The sequence below is a fragment of the Halictus rubicundus genome, chromosome 3 (assembly GCF_050948215.1).
Source record: "Halictus rubicundus isolate RS-2024b chromosome 3, iyHalRubi1_principal, whole genome shotgun sequence".
Taxonomy (NCBI): Eukaryota; Metazoa; Arthropoda; class Insecta; order Hymenoptera; family Halictidae; genus Halictus; species Halictus rubicundus.
This window is the reverse complement of record NC_135151.1, coordinates 13,917,124-13,937,937: the sequence shown is the minus strand read 5'-3', so window position 1 is coordinate 13,937,937 and position 20,814 is coordinate 13,917,124. Positions and strand designations below refer to the sequence as shown.

Genomic DNA, 20,814 nt, shown 5'->3' with positions numbered 1-20,814 from the left:
CGTGCGCCGAACAGTCGAGGCACAATCGAAATGCAAGCGACGTTTCGAAAGTTTCGCCGATTCCGTGCGCACTCGGTTGGAATAAATATTTGATAGCGAAATAGTGGCCGATTGCTACGGACCATCTAAATTCCGACCGTGCCGCTAATTTTGGTTCGAACGATTATTATCGCCGATTTTATACTGATATACAGTTTGTGCATCTTCGTGTCGAATTTTCAGAAATTATTTCGTAGAATGGTAAGAAAGGATTTCCTCAATCGATCAACAAATATCTTATGGCGGAGGTAATTATTGTTATTCCTACGTATGCTTGAATTTCAAAGAACGTACTATAAAAGCGTAATGAGTTGAGGTCTAATCATTCGTTAGCCCTGCCACAAATATGAACTGCAATTTAATTATTCCTTGTAAGGATTTGTAAAATTTTCTATCGACTGATTTTTTTTTGTCAGAGTTGTAAAATAATTATAGATATGGATGTTTTGTTAACTTTTTTCAAACGTTTAGACCTTGCAGCTTTAAACTAAATGCTTAGAAGTGTTTCAGTAAATTTTTAGGAAAATGATTACAGACAGAGCTGAAAATTTCAATTTCCAGGTAGTTCATTTCCTTTGTCTTCAATCTGACCATTTGAGATCCAAAAAATGCATTTGAAAAGTTTGATGACGAGGATCATTTCTTGGGAAGGGAGTGTCGAAGAAAAAAAAAGTTTGAGTAAGTGGCTGAGAACCAGAAAACGTTGCAGAATTGTGATTCAGAGAATGAACGATCAATGGGAGTGACGTTTCGAGTGATTTGACAAGCATGGAAGCCGCGTCCACGCGTTTTCCCCATTTTCATCGATCGGAAGGATTTCCACGGAACCTACGGTTCGTCTGCGACGTCGACCAGCACTGGGGACGGTAGCGAGCGAGGAGGAACCCGGGCATCATGCATAACCCCACGTCGGTCTCGCATAAATATTCTAATAACTTCGGAAACTAATATGATTGCAACCAGCAGGAATAATGTCCCGCTCGGACTGGGCACCGGGGATGTATGCGTGGAATACGAAATACGGGGCCACGAAAATGATTCTCCTGGACTGACCGTGGATCGCCGCCCAGGGTGAAACCGATCTTTCCTGATGACAATGGTTATATTAATCGAGTCTACCTAACCTTCCTATCGAAATACGACTGCTATAATATTCAACCACGAGACAGCGAAGAGTACGAAAAGACCCATTGCAGCTGTAATGATCAGGATCGCCGCAGGAGTTTATAAATTTTCTCTGGTAAACTGTCGAATCGAAACTCATCGATACAATCGCTACGATAAAAAGTGCGCGACGAACGAGCGGGGAACGCTCGAAACCCCGGAGAGACTATCGATCTTGCGCGGGGATTCGAGGAGCCAGACGAAAATTCATTCATTCGAGGGATTCCAGTTCGAAAATTAATTTCAATCCGTACTTGAGCCACCAGCTTGAGCCTTGCCTTCCTCTCCCTCCCCCCCTCTCTCCCCCTCTCTCTCTTTCTCACTCTCTCCTCGCCTGCCTGGTCAAACAGCGGCGTATACAAGCGCGGTTAGAAAAGCGAGCAGCGCGCTCGAGTACTGGAAACAAAAGGCCGACGTTTCAATTAGGTCCCTTATTAGTTAGCGATAATAGGGCCAGCGGCGGTCGAACGTTAAAGCTGGGGCTTTCCAGTGCTTAACCGTTGGCTGCGTTAGGTCCGCCAGGGTTGTTTGCGTCGATCCAGCTCTTACGATATTAAGGGCTGACTAGGCATTCACCGGTAACGCCATCGAACACCCCCGTTCACCACCCCCTTAGAGGTTCTCGATGTTTAGAGCTAGCCCTCTAACCTCCTCGAGGATCCTGACCGGTCCAGACCGGGACAGGAAGGAGAGGTCCTTGCATCCAGTAAACTGGACCTTCTCAGACCTCCCCCCCCCTCCAGGTTCAACCCCCCAAAGGGTCGATTGATTTTCTCGCGGTGCAGAATCGCGGGGGGATAACACGGGACCGTGATAACGGAGTTTGTGCCACGCCGAGGGAAACGGAAGAGGGTTAGCAGAGCGAAACGCCTCGAACTGGGAGGAATTTGTCGCGAGAAACCGGTCGCAGCAGTCGCCTGCGGCCAGCCGCAACGATCCTCCGTCGTTCTAGCCATTGTACGCTACCGCACGCTACAGGGGGACATCGTCCCCGGCGACGATAGCGTCGAAACCCTTCGAAACTAACTTCGGTCGGCCGAAACTGCGTCCGCTTTCCTCGCCGCGAAACGGTCGCGCGGTTAACAAGGAGGCACGCGATGCACATCCGCTATCGATTCCATGGTGAAAATTGCTCTCCGTGTCCTGTCCGTGGATCTTACTCATCGCGTGATGCCAGGAGTCGGGAATCAATTATTATACCGTTACAGAAATGGATCTTTTCGATCGTTGTTGCGAAATATGGCAACTCATCAGAGCACTCGTCTGTCTCAGTACATAGAGTCACCATTAGCACTCGAGTGGCGACTCGGAGGCATATTAAAATTGCTATATCATTATTCAAAATATTTCTTATACTATTAAATTTGTTTATATTTGATAGATTACTAAATATTCAGGTATTGTATGAGTAAATTTCTTCAGTTTTACAAGCATAAAATGAAAAATTTCGGGAAAGTCAGCTTTAAAAGTGCGCCAGGTCGTAAGAAGTAGAATGGGCAGGTCATGGTCAGACGCACTGTTCAAATCAGTTCCAATTCCTTGTTTTTACATCCAGTTTTACTTCTTTCCGGTTCTACCATGAACGCCCTGTGTATTTTTATCAACGCAAACATTTATGATTTGAATGATATGGCGAGGCGACTTCTGTTAGCAATTTCAATCCTAGGATCTCTTAAGAATACGTAGGTACCAGTATACGATTATTATAGGAATGAAACTATAATTTTTCTTACCGTCTTATTCTATTAGTTTTACAGCATAGAAGACAGTGAACGTGAATATGTAATAGAATGATCGTAAATGATTTTCACAGAGTTATTGTGACAAATTTTACCTGTACAGTATTTTAAATTATTTTGAAGTATGTAATAAGATTTTTCTGTTCATCGGAACATGAATGTCCCCGTTTCCCATACATCATATTTCCACAATGATCGGTAATCTAACGATAAGAATAATAATGCCTAACCGAATAATTGCAATCCCTAAATGGCTGAACATTTTTTTCGTAGATACTGACTACAGTGTCCACTTTGTATAAAGTCGTTGAACAAGAACATCTGGAATCGGAAGTGTGGAAGTATTGGACTGTTTAATTCTAGGAGAATGGTTGCTGAACAAAAAGAGGACTTTCCGTCTGCCTAGTGGAGAATCGGTTTTAGTGTAAATGTGGAGTGGCGGGTTCATGGTGTCGGAGGATGCCGGGGGTGGTTAGGGGAGCAGTGGAGTGGTAGCGACATCTTGTATTGTCAGATCCCAACGCGACAAATTCATAATTGCGTTAATGCGGGTACGGCGAGGGTTCTTGCCGCAACCACCGCAAGGCGCGCTATGGCGTCTTGCGGCTGTAAGAGAGATAGGGTCCAGGACGGAGAGGACCGGTGAACGGAGAAGAGAAAATGGACGTGGGGAAGAGAGAGAGAGAGGGAGAGAGAGCAAGAGAGAGAGAGAGAGAGAGAGAGAGATAAAGAAGGAGACGGGTGGCTGGAGGACGAAGGGAAAGGGAAGTCCCTCCTGGTACGGGCTCGTTAATCTTCCAAGGATTACGCCAGGAGGAAGTATCGCCATTGTGCACGATGCTCCTCTTCTAGTCGATAATTATTAATTAAATTGACCTAACGGATCACTTCGCGATTTATCGATTTATCGGCAACCTCTTGGACTGTGTCGCTACAGCAGGTTCTGGAAAATGGGTTATGTATCCGTAAACTCAAAATCTGAAAAAATGCATTCAGAAAATCCAATTTTAAGTACAAAGGTTCATTAATGTTGCGGGATTCATGACGAGACTCTCAAACTGGACCTAAGGATTTAATTCTGAAAATAAAAACTTTAAAGTGATAATTCCTTTTTATGAAAACATAGGTGTAGGTCTTGAATTTGAACCCTCAACTTTAGGGGATCCTGGGCTAAGGTCCTTAGTTTCAGTGAACCACAGCATTCCCAAGATTGTATTCTCAGGCCTAGGTCCTTGGATGTTGAAAGTGATTGTTCAAGTCTTAACGCTTGAAATTCGAAGCTGGGTCTTTGGATTTGGGTATGATCTAGAGCGTCTTCGAATCTTAGTCGCACAATAAACTTTTTGGGTGTTAGATTCTCAGAGTTGGGATTTACAGTGCCTTTTGCAGTAAATTTTCGAACTTGAAGACCTTCAGATTTAGGTCGCCGGGTCTTGACACTAATCCTGGAGCTCTAAGTTAAATCCCATAAATAATTTGTTACTCATAGAATAGTCTCCACTTAGCAGGCTCACATATTCCGAAGAAGTAATAATACCCCAGTTAGGTACCTTCGTTAACGATCGCCTTTAGCATCAGTTTTTCCACCCACAATGAATCCTTTGTCGGCGAAACAGCGAAGATCCAACAAACGGTCAGAGCCTCGTTCGAACCGCATCAGATAGCCACGGGTCGGGTTTTAATTAATTGTGAACGATTAAATGATCATGAAATCGAACAGGAAGGGTCATCAAATCCGTACGAACGAGCACGGGAACGAGAACGAGAATCGAGGAAGGGTTGCTCGTCCGACTCGCGAACGGGCCGAGGGGTAAAAAGGATAGAATTTCAAAAGTGAGAGAGCCGGCGTGGAACGAACGAACGAACCGAAATAAAACAGTGATATCGAGGCATTTCACGCACGAGCGGGAACGTTTAGCAGATTCAACGTGCGTGCCGGCACATGGCTGCTATCCTGCCCACGGTGAAATCATTCTCTCTCTATCCGCCTCGTTGTCGCGTTCTCTGTTCGGTACGCTCTCCATTTCCATTCTTCTCTCTTTCTCTCTCTCTCTCCTCCACTCGGTTTGCTCTTTACCCGGCCTCCCTCTGCCTCTATCACCTACACCCTCGCCCAGAGCTCACTGAAAAATACTGTTCTCGCTGACACCTGTAGCTTCGTCGTTCTACATATGTGCGTACGTACGTCGACCGTGCCCATCGTGGAAACGAGGGGCAAAAAATTATCACTCGGCAAGATTTCCATAAGATACGGAAGTGGCCCGTGATCGTGCTGTTTCCTGTTACATATTCATTCGCGTTATCTCTGGCCTGGCCGGCTCAGTCGAGCGTCAGGTTCATATCTGCGTCGTTTTATCGGTGGCAAACGTATTGATCATGTTGTTTAGTCGTGCACCTTTTGAGTGGTGCAGCTGGTGCAAGGAACACTCTTGTGCGTGTCGGTTTGCACTTTCGACTCTGACATTAACAGAGCCGAAGAAATAAAAAGAAGTACGCGGATTTGGTGGTGGACTACGACTCTACGGTTGCTCGGAGGAGTAGTGGTTTATTCGAGGCTACTTGGTTGACTGGTCTTGTCGTCTCTTGTCTCCTTGCAGCTAGTCTCGGTGTGGGTGGGGTCTAAGAATCTCTGTCTTCTAATTTGTTCGTGATTGGTTGACGCCTACCATTGCCAGAGGGAGGGTGACCTTGTGCCGAGGTGGCCGCGTGGTACCCTCACTCGATGGGTCCGGAAAGGCGTTATAAACCTGGTCCCGGTAGGGTGTTGTAAATTTTGTCCCGGGCCGCTACCATAAATGCTAGTGCATTACAAACGTGGTAGACTGGAGGTAGGCCGAAGTCTGCCACCCAGATGTTTGTTTTAGTCTTGTGACGGAACACATGTAATAAGACCACGTACTATGTCCTTACTTGATTTCTCGCAAATTTATTCTTCAAATAGAGTTGCTCTCGTATGGTACCAATCAATTTATCATCTTCTATGAAATGAACTACTTGTCAAATTATTTATATTGTCATTAAGAAGTGCTCAACACTGCAACGCATGAAGGAATCTGAATTTAAGTGGACATCAATGCGAACACTTGTCAGAAGGACATAAAAATTGGTTGACCATTAAGGTGGATGCTGTCGACGATTTTATGGCAACCCTGGCTAGATCCACTTTGAACCCATTTCTTCGAAATCAACGTGTAACTACTGTACCTAATAGAAAACAATAATTTCAACCGACCACTAGGAAATTAAAAGTTAGCTTCAACTAAGCCAAAATGGACCAATTTTTGAGATTGCTATTGAGACAGCAAGATGTAAAATGGAAGAAACAGATGGATCGTACGAACCATTTCAGCCGAACAGATTTTTCATCGTTTTCGCGGACGAGGAAAGGGCAAAGGGTCGAATTACCGTAGCGAAAGGGGGACAGACTCCACAAGTGGTGGACTTTACGGGACTTAAGATTAATCCTCATAATTACCCGATTTAGTTCTTCTTCCCCGGGCCTCGTTGTATCTCGTTTTTACACGGCAGCTTGCACCTCGCGCCGTCCGCGTGGCGTACCTTCGGAGGAAAGCACCGGAACAGGATGAATGGCGACCCCGGGAAGAGTCTCGGTTGCTCGGCCATAAAGATATTTATCAGGTGACAACCCTGGTCATCCTTTACGATCCGTCCCTTCTTGAGGTTTTCCACGGACGACGTCTCGGAGCGAACCCACCCTTCGGGCAGTAGTCGCGTGCCACGTTGCCCGTGACACGACCCCTTGCGCATTCTTTTCTCTTCGCCGAGATTCCCAGAACCTTTTCCTCAAAGGGAAGAACAGGTCGAGTGAGCCGAGAATAGCTACCCTTGAATCCGTTTCACCAATCTTTGCTTATTGATACCGATTTATGGCACCTGATCTTCTCCCAGCTACTTCCCCTTTCCGCTATCTTCTCTCTCCGCCATTTATTTTTCTTGGTAGCTTGTGCGTTGCATCTCGATGGTAATAAGGATTTTTATTGTTTCGTTATTTCGTTAATTATTTCATCGCGGTTACGTAGAATGGGTCCTGAGTGGTTCGGTATTTTCAAAAATTTAAACTAACATTAAGATTAACCCTTGTGTATGGGACTTTTCTGCACAATTGACAATGTTCAGGCTCACTTACAGCTCTACTTGGCAATTATTTGCCAACATTTCTCTATTTTCCGTCTTTCTGCTAAAGGATCATCTTTTAAGCACGTTGAACCCTGAACCCTCGTCCCTTATGTCAATTACACATATTTTCCACTGATAACGGGCAAATCATACATTCTACTCTTTCTTTTGTCAGTTTCATCAGTTGCGAACGACGCAAATGTTATTAACACATCTCGATTTTCCTCAGGTTCGAGTTAGCTCAAGAAAGAAATTTAAAAGCTACTTATCTTTCCATCATCAATGTTTTACCATTGTGTCAATTCGACCATGGGGCGAAATTAATCCTTCAGGGACCACGTTCGACTCCTAGTTTCGACTGTAATGCTTGGACGTGTATCGCGTCTAACAATCTCGTGTAACAAACTTGAAAATATCCGTTAGAGTCAGTACAGAGGAGTACTTCGTCCTTAAAGGTTTCACTTGAGGTAAAAATGAGGGTTAATTAACGATTTCACTGTTCCGCGTCGAAATGGACCGTAGGTACCACCATTTCCACAGCCAAATAAAGGAATACCGTAGTCTCCTCCGTCAGATTCGCGATCGGAGAGATCCTCGGTGCGGAAAAAAAAGAGAAAAATCGGGGAAACGTGCAGAAAATCCCGGGGCGAAAAAGCGTCGACGCGAACGAGAGGAATATAGGGGTTTGGTTGCCGTGGATGACCGACAACGCGCACCGTGGGCGTGAAATCGGACGCCGGCCAGGACGTCCGCTCGACTCGGCAGCCGGCGGACAATAAGAATCGATATCTTAATTAACGAACGCCGGTGGGTCCGATGTGCAAGCGAACTCCTGCCCGTGGAGAGAAGGATGGGTGGGTGGTCGGGCGTAGAAGGGGGTGGAACGACGGCCGAGAGGGTGCAACAGGGGAGAGGAGGATCGGACACAACGAAATCCGGAGACTGGGTTGTATTCGATGGGGTAGGAACGCGGACGCCTGACCGGAAGCGAGAGTCTGCGAAGCCCTACGGACCTCGGAACCCGTCGTCCCACCGGAAGCGCCATTCACGCGGCCCTCTCGCTTTCGTCCGCCTTCCCGTCGTGGTCACCGTCCTCTCCTCCGCTCGGCAACGCTGATACGCTCCTGAATAAACAATACTCCCCCGAAAAAAAAGTTCGCCGGTTGGGAACGTGTTTGGGAAAAAATGATCGCCGCCGCCAGCTACGTCGCCAGATCGGGGACCGCTGCGGCTCGCTCCGGCACGATTTTGTTTTCCGACACAATGCGACCGCGTTCAACTTGCTCGTTTCATCGCGACGCGACCACCGATAGCGGAAGGATCCCGTATAGCAAACCCCTAAAGTATTCTTGGGACCAGTCGTGACAGCTACCTGACGCTGTGCATGTTTTGCGGGACCATTGAGCGCGCGCTGTGGGTCCTTGTACATTCTTATGTACTTACAATTTTCGTATAGAATTCGTGCCATGGATCGATTGAAACTCCAGACGAAAGATTTCCAGTGACTTCAAGAAGTATCGGCCCTCTAGATTTCCGATCTTCTATGTCAATCGCTAAAAACATTGAAGGATTTTTTCGTAAATTTGGAGATTAAAGTTTCTCCTACACAACGATCCCCAAAAACTTGATGTTGTAATGTCATATTTAACTTTGTGAATTTGTATAATGTTCCTTATTTTTCATAGCAGCGACAGGAACCAATTTTAATTTTTCTTTTTTGTATAATGCTGCATGCATACGTTACTATGAATTGTATTGTTCAGAGAATTCGCAAACTACATTATTTTGTGTTGTTTTCTCGAGCTCGTGTTTCCAGAGTTCGGATCGAGATCAGGCGAACGCGAGACTGCTTTATAATGCACAGCGTGTACGGCCGCGATATTCTCCGAGATTGAGGGACTCTCGTGAACGCCGGGGCCAATTAATATCAGCGCGAAAGAAACGACCGAGGCCGAGCGAATTAACGAATTGGAGGGTACGCTTTCCGGGACGCTTTTACCGCGGCTGACTAATCCGATAAAGTGGCAGGCTCGCACGAACCTCTTTCTTCTCGCTGACATCCCATTTGATGGGATATGACGCTAAGTATTCTATATTGACTAATAAACCCCGGTCCCCAGGCTGCCGTGTTAACGAAGATTCGTTTCTTACGGCCGTCGTTTGCACTTTCCTCGGGGCTTCCTTTCGTTAAGTATTATTACGAGTCTCCGCTACGACACCAATGGATATATGGCTGTGCATCGAGGACGGCTCGAGGATTATGTCTTCGAACGTGTTATTCGGTGTCCGTGAATAATTCCAGTCGAATTAGGCACTCTGCGGAATTGTTTCTCGCGCGCCGCCGCCGACGCGACGTTACTCGCGCGAACAGCGAAACAAAAATTTTTATTTCGTCGAGAAAAGTCTTGAGAGCGTTTTCGCCACTTGCACTAAATTGTTTGCTCGTGACTCGGGAGTTTGATTAATCGATACTGTTATCGCTGCTTTCGCGTCGAGTTCTGAAACATGCGATATACTCGCGCACGATACGTTATTTGCTTTCGTAATGAAATTAAAAATTAGTACAGTGTTCAATGGAAGAACGTGGCGGTGGTTTCCCTTCAAAATTGTAGTTTGAAGTCGTCTAGCCGAAAGGGATAGAATCGATTCAGCTCCAGAGGCCCATCTCACCGCAATATTGAGTTTAAAACGTACCGTAGGGCGGACCGTTGCGCTGTGTACACTGGGCGCAAATTTTCTCTAACGCGTTCCCCGGCCGTTCGTTTCTGGATAGTCAGGCTCCAGATGAAGTAGTCAGCTTAGTGAAGGCCGCAATAGTGGACACCTCAATCAGGACTCGCTTTGGAACCCAATTTCACGAGAGAGAGTATTTGCTCGTATTTCGGGTGGCGGTAGGTTTGACCTCTCGTTAATCACCAAAGGACCCGAAGCACGAAGGCGAGTCAGACAAGCTGTGTAGTTGACCGCAACGACTGACCGTTGCCCTGTGGACAGGCCCTTAAGGGCAGCTACGGAATACCGGAACCAGATATCTTCGAAATCTGAGCTGCGTCTTGCAATCGCGCCCGTTCGCCAACCCCGCGCTTCCAATGAAGCTGATGGCTTTCCGACTTCCCCCAATTGTTAAAATTTAAGGTACAAACTTCGAGGATGAGCCTTAGATATGTTCAGAGTGCCCTTTAATTATCACGAGATCAAAGAAGATTACTTTCTTCAGTTGTCTAGAATTCTAAAAAGACTCGATATAAAATATAAATATGTATATATTCTCCAGATACTTTTAAAGCATCCCTTGAACGTCATGATACAAATTGAGATTAATTATCTCAGCTGTGTGCAAATCGAAAAAGACTTCAGAATTTTGATCGGCACATTTGCTTGAATAAATTTGCCAAGACAGTGTCAGTCTAATTTCAATTTTGGGAAGCGTCATTTTGGATTGTTTCTGTTCTTTGTGACGGAAGGATGACTTGATGCTCGTTGGACGTTGGCAGGAGGATGTTACAAATAATGAAATGATTGAATGTTCTCGCGATCAATGTAAGCAATACTTGTATCGGTGTCACTCAAGTCGAAACATTGCCTCGAGCAAACGTTGCTAGTTTGTACGTGCTGTCTAATCGCTATATTAGCTGGCTTTGTGGTTAAGCTATGCTATTGCTGAATTAGGGGCAATTCGCTTCCAAGCACACCCTTCTATGTTTGTACCGTCTATACGAATTGAGTGCAATAGGCGGGCGTTTACATTGATCTATTCTATACCTGGCAGCTATAAGTGCGTTCGGTTCGGTTCAAGGGTTTCTGACGTTCACAAAAATTGTTTCACCTGTTCATTCACACCATTTTCCACAGTAAGATATGTTACAAACAAAAAGTATTTACTCAAATTCCTTTACAATTGTTCGAATCGTCAAATTAATTCCATTCGCGTGCAGAAAGTCGTTTTTCGTAGAATACATTCTTGCAAAATTTATACACTCTACGAAAAAAAAGAAGAAATAATTATTTACAAACAGATCAGTTTTCCGAAGAGTGAAATAAATGCAGGATCGAATTATAATCTTGCTCCAATAATTTCCTTGCAGTTGGTAGGATCGTCGAATTCATTCTTTTCGATTGGATAATTCGAGTCAACTTTTTGTGTTCCGCGTTTATGGAAGATTTATGAAATGTTACCTTTCGTCGATTCTTTTCAGCAGTCGCTTTTTAATCTTCAAGACTTGTAGTATGTTCTTAACCACGCGCGGTTACGCATCCAATAACGTTAGAACGAGGCTGTTACGCGATCGTAAATCCATGGCGCACAGCCTTTCGTCTGCACACGCTTCATAGTGCCCGCCCATATGTGGGCCCATAGTCTCTTGGCGCATATCGTTTGTTGGTTTTGCGGTCTACCATAACGCTGCCTTCCCCGTAACCTCTTCGCTTCTCTTGGGAAAACGCGGTTCCGACAACATCGCTCCGCAAAGGGTTCCTCCTCGTGGCTCCTTTCCACATTCAGTGCGAACGAAATCTAATCACGCTTGCCAGTCGCCCAGTTGCCGATAAACTGTTCCGCCTAACTCGCCAACTATTCGAAGTATCCCAAACATTAACCATTCCTTATTACCTTTCCTACACCACCAACTACCGCAAACTATTTTTATTTCATTCGTTCGGAAGACACGTTGGGAAGAAGACCAGAAACACTAGGTTGTCCTAGAAGTTCTTTCTGTAGCGCGTGTGCTCGATTTCATTAGGGAACATAAGCATACAGAAATGATGCACTCATCTTTTCGTTAATGTCTTACTATTTCTCAAGCTCGCACTTATTTGACCATGTTTGTTAAAGGAACTATTATAATTTCGCCTTGTACATATTAGCGGAAAAGGAAGTAAACTTTTGTACTGTGCGTATAAAATTTTGCAATGCAAGTAGAGCGTGCCTTTTCTGCATAGCTCGCAGCCGAATGTCCAAAGCAACCTCTGAAAGTACAGCTTTAAAACAGCAGTGTGCATAAATTACAGCGTACAAAGTCGATTTCGTTATATTGTTTAAAATGTTGATATTTAAAGTAAAAGCTGAAGGTGCAAGTTCATCCAATTGCCAACCGAGAACCCCGAATGTCAACCGCTCATCGAGCGAAGCGAACGCAGTACACGGGCAAATAAGAGCCGGTGTTTCTTTCTTTCAAGTCGTTCAGTGGCTCGTTCATAACAGCACTTCCCCCTAATTACACCCTTAAATCCTTTCCACATTTACACCTCTTCCGCGGCAGCAGTTCCCGGCTCCCATTCACGCTCGAAACAATCACGTCTTCGCCGCTGACGCAACATTCAACCTTTCCCGGGGTTCATTCATAAAATGCTCGGCATTTGCTCGTCGCCGTACGCGTTCCTCCTAGCGCGGGGTTCCGGCTGGCGGACACCCTGAAGAATCGCCGGCAATTTGCCTTCCGTTCGTAGCCGGCTAACCCGGCAGAGCTGCTCTCCACCGGGCTTATTGGCGCAATTGTGCCGCGTTACAATGTCTAATTGCCTTTTTCGCGGGCGTCGCTTAATTACTTCTCGGCTACATTAAAGGCGGCTGAAAAATGTCACCGCTCCATCATCCCTTTACCGGGTTTGCTTTCGAGCTCGCTCAAGGGTGCCCTCGGAAGTGATTCGACCGCAAGATCCAACCTGCAGAACCATGGCGATGGGAAAGGGGACCGGGGGGTGGGGGTGGGGGTGGGGGAAGAGACGCGACGGAAGAGAGAAACAAGCACGTCACGGGGGGATAAACAGAGGTGACGTAATTACCGAGATTAATGCGGCCTTGAGCTTTCGGTGTGGCGACCGAAGCTCCCCGGGTGCTTGCTTTTATCTCGCGAACCATCATCCGGTCTCGTTTCCACGGGGCCGAGCCGTTTCTATCCTCCTTCTCCGCCACCTCCGGAAAGTAATTTGAGGACTGGAGGGAACGGTTTTAAATTTTACTTATCCGTGGGAGTTGGATTTACTTGCGCGGCGACCGCCCCGGGCGACTAACCCCCTTTTTCTGAGCAATCCGGCCGTACGGTTTGATCGGGGAACGCATCGATGCTCGAACTTGCCCCGGGAATTGATGGAGTCGCTCTGGGAATCGCTGCGATTACCACCGAAGGGGCCAGAACCGAAAGTTTTTCTGATTCTCCTGCGATGACCGCAGATTCTTGGACGTCCTGTGGGGATCCATAATTGTTACATACGAAATCTTCGATTTTATCATGCCAATGTCAAGCGATTTTACCAAACAGAAAAATATTTGTAGCAACGATGAGGCAGCTCTTCAATTTATACAGGGTGTCTCAAGGTTGGTGGTAGAAACCTGCTTGGGGTCATTTTATGTTTAAACATAAGACTAACATTTTTCTCGTTCGACACTTCGTTTTGGAGAAAGTTCGTCTTGTTCGCGAGAAGTAGAGTGGGTTGGCTATGGTCAGACATACTAGACGATTACTATTCAGTGGTACGTGTAACCGCGGGAAAAAATCTCAGAACGGTGAAAAATGAAATGGAAGAATGGGGAATGTTGAAAAATGAATGGAGAAAGAAACCAGCGGTCCATCAGCGGTCTCCGGCAATTTTTCCTCGAATCCGGTAAAATCAGGAGTCTCACGAGTTCCGAACAAATGGAATACACTGGTAGCCCGCGGTAACTCGTTTTCTTTAATCCCGGGTCTCTTGTCGACCCAGCTTCCTTTCCGAGGGTGGTTGTCTCCATCGTTCACCCCATCTCGGTCTCACCCCCGTTCTTTATCAAGCCGCGAGAGAAACGTTTTGCGGCGGTGGCCGTCGCGACGCTGGCGGGCTGTATTCTTTTTTTTTTTTACGATATTATTTATGATATTAATTTTGCCCCGGTAAAGGCAACCCCAGTGGGAGCTGTAAAGCGGTTCCGTGACGCTCCTCTCTCTCCTCTTCCTGCGATATCATTGTCTCGAGCAGGCATACTGCGAGCGAAAGGGAGGGAAAGAAAGGGGTTCCAGAAGCGGCGTGAATAGTGGCTCTCTTCTACAGCCGCCGTGTAGAAGGAGGACTCCGGTGTTCTCGGTGAAAAGAGGAACTTCTCCGCGACTTCTCTATCTCTCTTGCTCTCTCGGCAGTTCGGCTCGGTGAATTGTTCGAAGAGAACCGCGCCGAGACGAAGAGGGTCCTGGGTGTCAGAGGTACGGGAGGCGGGGGGAGGGGGTCTCGTCTGCGAGAAATCTCGCGACGAGCCGAGAAAATTCCTACGAAGTGCCGCGGCATCCCTTTGAGTGCTTGTAAGAGGACTTTTCGCAATAGTTTCCGTAGGAATTATCAGCTACTCCAGGGACTCGTCTTTCAACATCTGCGCGCGGAGTTTTGCACTTTGTACACGCCTTTACGGTGCTTCGAGTCTTCTTTAATTGGAGTTATTAACGGCGTACAACGAGAAACTGGCGGCGACAGGGGGCCCCCTGTTCGCTGAATATATAACGCTCGCTAAATAAATTCGTATCGCGATTGTTCAATTTAACATCCGAGCGGATGGACCTAATCCTTAAGTATCGTAAAATTTGACGGAATATGCTCCGAAAGTCTTCATAAGAATAAAAAGAATGAAGCAATGACTGCGACGAACACAAGATCAATTCTGTCAAAAAGAGTACCGAGAAGATTTTAAGCGTCGATCGACCACAGAGGGTGGTAACACAGATCCATTTGTGCTCAGTAGCGAATCTCACACTTAAGAGATATTCCTGGAGGTTAAGATTCCGGCAATTCCGGGCGAGCATGGTCCCCGAATTTCCCGAGTCGGCTGAATCCTCAGCGGCGGCGTTCTTCGTCCGGCAATTCCGGATCTTCGGCTCGTTATTGCGCATTGTTTCACGTCTAGCGTGTTGCCAGGCGAAGAACGACAATATCGCGAGGCACGGTATCCGCATTCATCCTGCGGCCGACAAAAGACGCGTATTCCGGGCAGGATTCGGAACAACGGTTTCAAGAGAAGGAGAGAGAGAGAGAAAGCAGCGGGGGAGAGAGAGCGAATGTACGCGCGGCGTTGTGTTCGCGCGCGTGTAACGTTCATTGCTCTCCCCTCGGTTGCTCATGTGACTCGATGTTTCTCGCCGAACAGCAATATAATCACCCTGATGGTACAAAGCGGCCAACCCGCTTCCCTACGGCAAACCGGCGCGGCATGGCGCGGCATGGCGCGGCTGCCTCGCCGCACCTTCCGCGCCATCAAATGCTGATGATACAGACGATATGACGTATGTATGCGCAACAGCGCTAATTCGCGCCATTGTCGTATTTCTCGGTGAAACTAGGCGAAGCCACAGGTAGCTGAATTTCGGTCTGACTCGGCGTGTCGCGGCCCTGCGACGCGGGATCGAGCGGAAAACGCGGGGAGAGCACAGCCGAAGAGAGAGAGAGAGAGAGAGAGATTCCCTTGATTGGCTGGTTAGGAACGACGCGAGAATTGCGTTTAATCAGCGATCACCGCCTCATTATTTGCACGGTTTCATCTGCGAAAGGGCTTCGGGCCAGCGGAAGGTGTTCCCATCCCTGCCGATTCAATTTGCGTTTGATCCTCGCGAAAAGACGCTTGTCTTCTTCGGGAATGGAGTTTTCGACGTGTGTCACTCTGCTTCGTCTATTAACCCTTCAAGAACGATGTCTTTGCATTGTAGGTTATGTTAACCTCTTGCACTATGATTTATTTTTGGGTACCAGGGAGTAGAATTTCTGTTTTGTGCTTAATTTCACAGAAGAAGAAGAAGAAGAAGGACGATACTTATTATTTGCCTGTATTATTATGTGTCCACTTGAATATCTTGGTTATTTCAAACAATACGAGAAAATGTTGCGTATAGAAGTTGTAGGGTTTAAGAAACTACATAATATGGTATGAATGATATTCTTGCAAGTGGAGGCGTAAAGAAAATATAGAGGTCACCTTTGTTTTTCTTTAAATGGAATTTCCAATTTTTTATGCTCGATTTCGATAGATTGGCGTCTGAGTATAAAAGTACCAAAGTGTATTTGTCCTAAAGCTTACCCTTGCTGAGATAATTGACTGCTTTCATGAAGAATGTTCGTCGAAGAATGTTAAAGTAACATTTTCTCGTATTGTTTGAAATAACCAAGATATATAAGTGAACAGAGCTCGTGGCTACACTGTATATATTAATGACAATAGAATATTATTTCGGTTGGAAGGAAATTAATAATGTATTTGTCATATCTATTCTGTTCGAAATCTTCATCACGAGTTCGACTCGATGCAAGGGGTGAAAATCGGTATTATCGCACAGCATCATTTATATCCTCTCGTCGATAGATTTAGGTGAATGGGTCAGAAACTATCGTTTTGCGCTTCCGAGCCATCGAACTTCGTACTCGAGTCATTAAACTGTTCGCTTGACGAAGAAATTCTCTTGATCGAGACTTGAACCGAGGTTTTCTTATTCTTATAGATTATAATAGCACCCCTCGGACCAATGACATCCAATTTGTGTCTTTCCGAAAATTGGTGACGATTTTTGTAGAATCATTCTCGGTCGTGGCTAAAGACTGAAGGAAATACGTTCAACAGAGGGCGGCCGTTTTATTTTTAACAGCCCGATTCCGAATGTCTTCCGGTGACTTTACTGGCATCGTAAACCGAGAGTACATAAGCGAAGTCAGTCAATAACCGACGAACAAGGGAGAGACGTTCGCAGGCGAGATTTTAATGTGACTCTCGTTTTCATGGCGAACGGAGTTATGGTTTATTAAAGGGAAAAACTGTGGGAATCGACTCTGTCGAACGATTACGAGTCTCGATCGCGATGCCATATTTAGTTTATCGAAAAATGCTCCTTTCAATAAGAAGAGAACGTAAATCGATCCAATGGAACATTTTACATTATAGAACACCTCTCTGAAAACGTTCCTTGAACATTAACGTTTACACACATAACAGTGAGTACATAGTAACTTGCTTAACACTGTGGCCGTCGAATCATAATCTCGAAAAATCCGACGACATTGAAGTAGTATAATTCAGACGTTCATGGATTAATGAATTACAAAGTACAAAGACGGCGTGTGTTTGCAATTGTAAAATATGTTTTAATATTAACGTCATATAGTGCCAGGAGATTCATTATTAAGCTTACACAAGGTTACAAATGAGTAGAATCTTTGGTCATATAAAATTCTATTTAGCACACAACATCCGAAGTCGCATAAAATTCCTTTTCCAAATTCCTGTAGAGCTCTGAAATCAACATTTTACGTTGATACAGAAAACCATCAGCATGTCACGTTGCGTTCACGAAGGCTGTAAATGCACAACACGTCAAATCAGCGTATTATATCCGCGTATTAGTACAATTCCGGATCGAGTGATCCAAATTCGGGTCCATCGTCGTCCGAGCGAGAGGCGTCGATAATTGTTACGATTTCCGATTAGCCGGTGTCTTGGCTCGAAGGCAGAGCCGCGAGACGTTCGTTGCGGGGTCAGGTCGGCGTCGATAGGTCGATAGGTTGGACGGTACATCCGGTTCGGATTGCCAGAGATAACTGGGCCGGCAGCAGAACGGGATGAATAATGAAGTGAGTCGCGCCTTGGCCGGAAGGCGAAATTCACCCGGGCCTCGGCTAGACCCCGAGATTAGCCCTGAGTTATGGCGTTAAGATCACATCTAATTGTATCAGTTTGGTCCACCCAAACCAGCCTCTATCTACCTATCCATCTGTAGCGCGGCGCTCGAGCTATAACCTGCTTACTCGGCCCTCCTTCCGCGTCTCTTCCGCGCCATTGACCAGGACCTTAAACGCCGGCCGACCGTCGATTTGCTTAATCTTGCGCTTTGCCAGGACTTTCCAGACCCGCGGCTCCACGTAGTTACGACTCCACTTAGCGATGGTTACAACTATTCGTGGTTACGCTTCGTTACCTATCGGGGAGCCACCCTTTCAAGTTTCGCCGATATACTTGAACCACGGGCTTTATTCAGCAACCGATCGGGAAGTATTCCACAAATTACTATCTCCATGACCGTCGCGAGACCGTACTGATTTACCGTCGTCCACTCACGTACCAGCAATCATGTTCCTTGGTCTTTCAAATCACTGGTTCGGCTGGTTCTACATCGTATGTCGAGACAATGGTCACGCTTCTTACTCGAGATTGATTACGATGGCTCATTTTGCTGTATATTAGAGGAACCACCTGTACCAGCGTTAAGTGCTTCTTTTCGAATAGGAAGGATAATTTAGAATAGGAAAAGTCGTGGCAGAAGACTGAGAGCATTATTCTGAAACTATTAAGAAGAAATATGAAGAAGCAAAGCTATTTTTTCCCTCAAAAAATTATATAATGTCTCCAGAGCTTCTAGATCTGAAGACTCAATCTGCAGAGAAGAGACCAGATTTGGAGAATATATTTCGGAAGAATACTTGAATATCTAATTCCTTTACCAATCGAGTTAAAGATTAATCGGGTTTGTTTATATATCGAAGCGAAATTATTAACAATGCCGAGTCGATCCAGCCGATAGTCAACCTTAGGCGAGGGATATTACTATGCTGGGGTTAGGAAGGAGCCTGAAGTAGCAGGGGCTAGGGCCGTCTAGAACGCGTGGGAGAGAAGCATTAGAGACCCGGGATGATCACTGAGCGCGAGGCATTAATCAAGACGCATGATTATAGGCCCCAAAGCTCCTCCGAGCGCTAGCTACCGTTTCTATCCAAGGAGGATCCGACGTAGCGACCTCCTCGTCCGTTCATTGCCGTTTTGTCGGGCTCAGATTACAAGGTTCCAGTTTTTGGCGTGAGGGCTTCTTCCCGGAGCGTTGAAGTCTCCGCATTCGAACTGCTTTTCACGGTTCTGTGCTGTTCCACTGCTTCTCGAACTGCTTCAACAGTCAGAAAACTATCTTCCTCGAGTTGTCGTTAATCGAAACGATTCAACGTCTGTTCATCTTCTTCCATATTTTTGTGTAGAAAGCGTGAATCTTCACAGTTCAAGATACAACTCTCGATCCGAGACGCTACTGCATGACCGTTTGAATGGGAAATTTGTATTTTTATACATTGCGTAAGTTCGGACGAAATTTTGTATTTTTGTAGACTGAGAAATAATTTTATAGACTGAATAATATCAGATAAAATCTCGTATTGTTTATAGACTAAGCAACATCAGATAAAATCTTGTATTTTTATGGACTGTAAAGGTAAAGCCTGCTGAACCACTTGATAATCAAAAATATTCCTTACAAGAAATGAATCGTGTAAGAAATGAGGGAAAATTCTAGAATTGAATTACCGTTTGTATCGATTAAATTTATGCATGTTTAACCACAGTGTCTTATTAGCTGTTCACATGGAACTGCTTAGATCCAGCTGCCAAGTCGGCCAAATTAATCACGCGAAGATAATGTATTCGCGGTACGACGTGCATGACGATCGATTACGACGTGTCACGAGCACGGCCGATATATCACAAAGCGAGATAGTTATCGGGCAGACAGTGGATACATTAAGCAACGTGTAATTCCGTTAACTGGTCGTTAGATTGGCGTGCGATCGTTAAATAGGGTCGCATAATTACACGCGTCGGTGTCAACTCGTTCCTGTTTGATTCGTCATTGTTCCGGGATCGAATGATCACGATTCTGGCCTAATTGCTGTTTCTACTCATTGAATGTGTACCGCTGTTCGATCGGTTTAATGATCTGCCGAGTAATCTGTCTTGAATGCGACCATCTCAGGACCGTGGACTTAATGTTGCCGTCATCAATAACCGGATGGCGTACTCCGAACATTTTGTGATAATCGATAATGAACGATCTATCAGCGCTTAGACGATATTGTAATTTGGTAATTCATTTCAATTATACAGACATTTGTTAAATGCTGCAGAATCTCAGAAACGAGCTCTGGTTAATGTGTCTGGGAAAGAAATGGTAGAACAAGCGTGACATTTAATGATTCTAATCAAAGTCTTCAATTTAATTGTCCAAATACGATAAATAATTTGATTAGGTCGATGCAAAAATAGTTGCACCTTTCGTCGCTTTAGTATAGCTCTTATTTTAATACACGTTGTTATTTAAATATGTTTGAGTGTTAGGATTTGTGCTTTCATTGTTTCGCGATGTTCATCGGATGTTCAATCAACGATAAAAAAGTTAAGATTGCATGTCCGATTCAATGTAATGTGTACAAAATGTGCTTAAAAATCATAACAAACTGCTTCCAACTGTGATCGAAGCACTTGAAATGGTTCTTATAAAAGAAGCTTTTGACTAATATGAATCAATGTAAACATCTTTTCGAAGACTTCATTTGAACTGTCAAGAATCATTTGGTACCGCCAAAAAATTAAATGCCGACAGAACAAACAGACTTTCGACAATTTTGTGTAAATGCAAATGATGCTTATTTGCACAGATAGAACGTTTTTCAAGCCGGTTTGAAGTCGACGTTACAAGATTGGCGAGTTTGGCGTAGATTTTCGCGAAATCGTTCGCGGGAAATCAGTTTACGCGCTCGGATCGCGGCGTCGCGCACGGCGCGCAGGTTGATTGAATAAATCAGACGGCTTTCGTTAATTATGTACGTCATTTCCCTCGGAATGATCGTTCCGGCAATTAGGATTCTCGCGATTCTCCGCAGGCAAGCGATGCCCCCGTCGATTTCGGTGCTCCGCACAGAAGCAAATTTCCCCGACCTACGGGTTCTATTTGAGGTTACGCTAAGCAAGTTAGCACAACCCCAA

General features: G+C 45.5%; 1 protein-coding gene across 10 annotated transcripts in view; it reads left to right on the top strand.

Moving 5' to 3' along the window:
• The window catches only part of LOC143352728 (uncharacterized), a 242,042-nt gene that overhangs the window by 77,834 nt on the left and 143,394 nt on the right, over window positions 1-20,814 (top strand). The window lies entirely within an intron of this gene.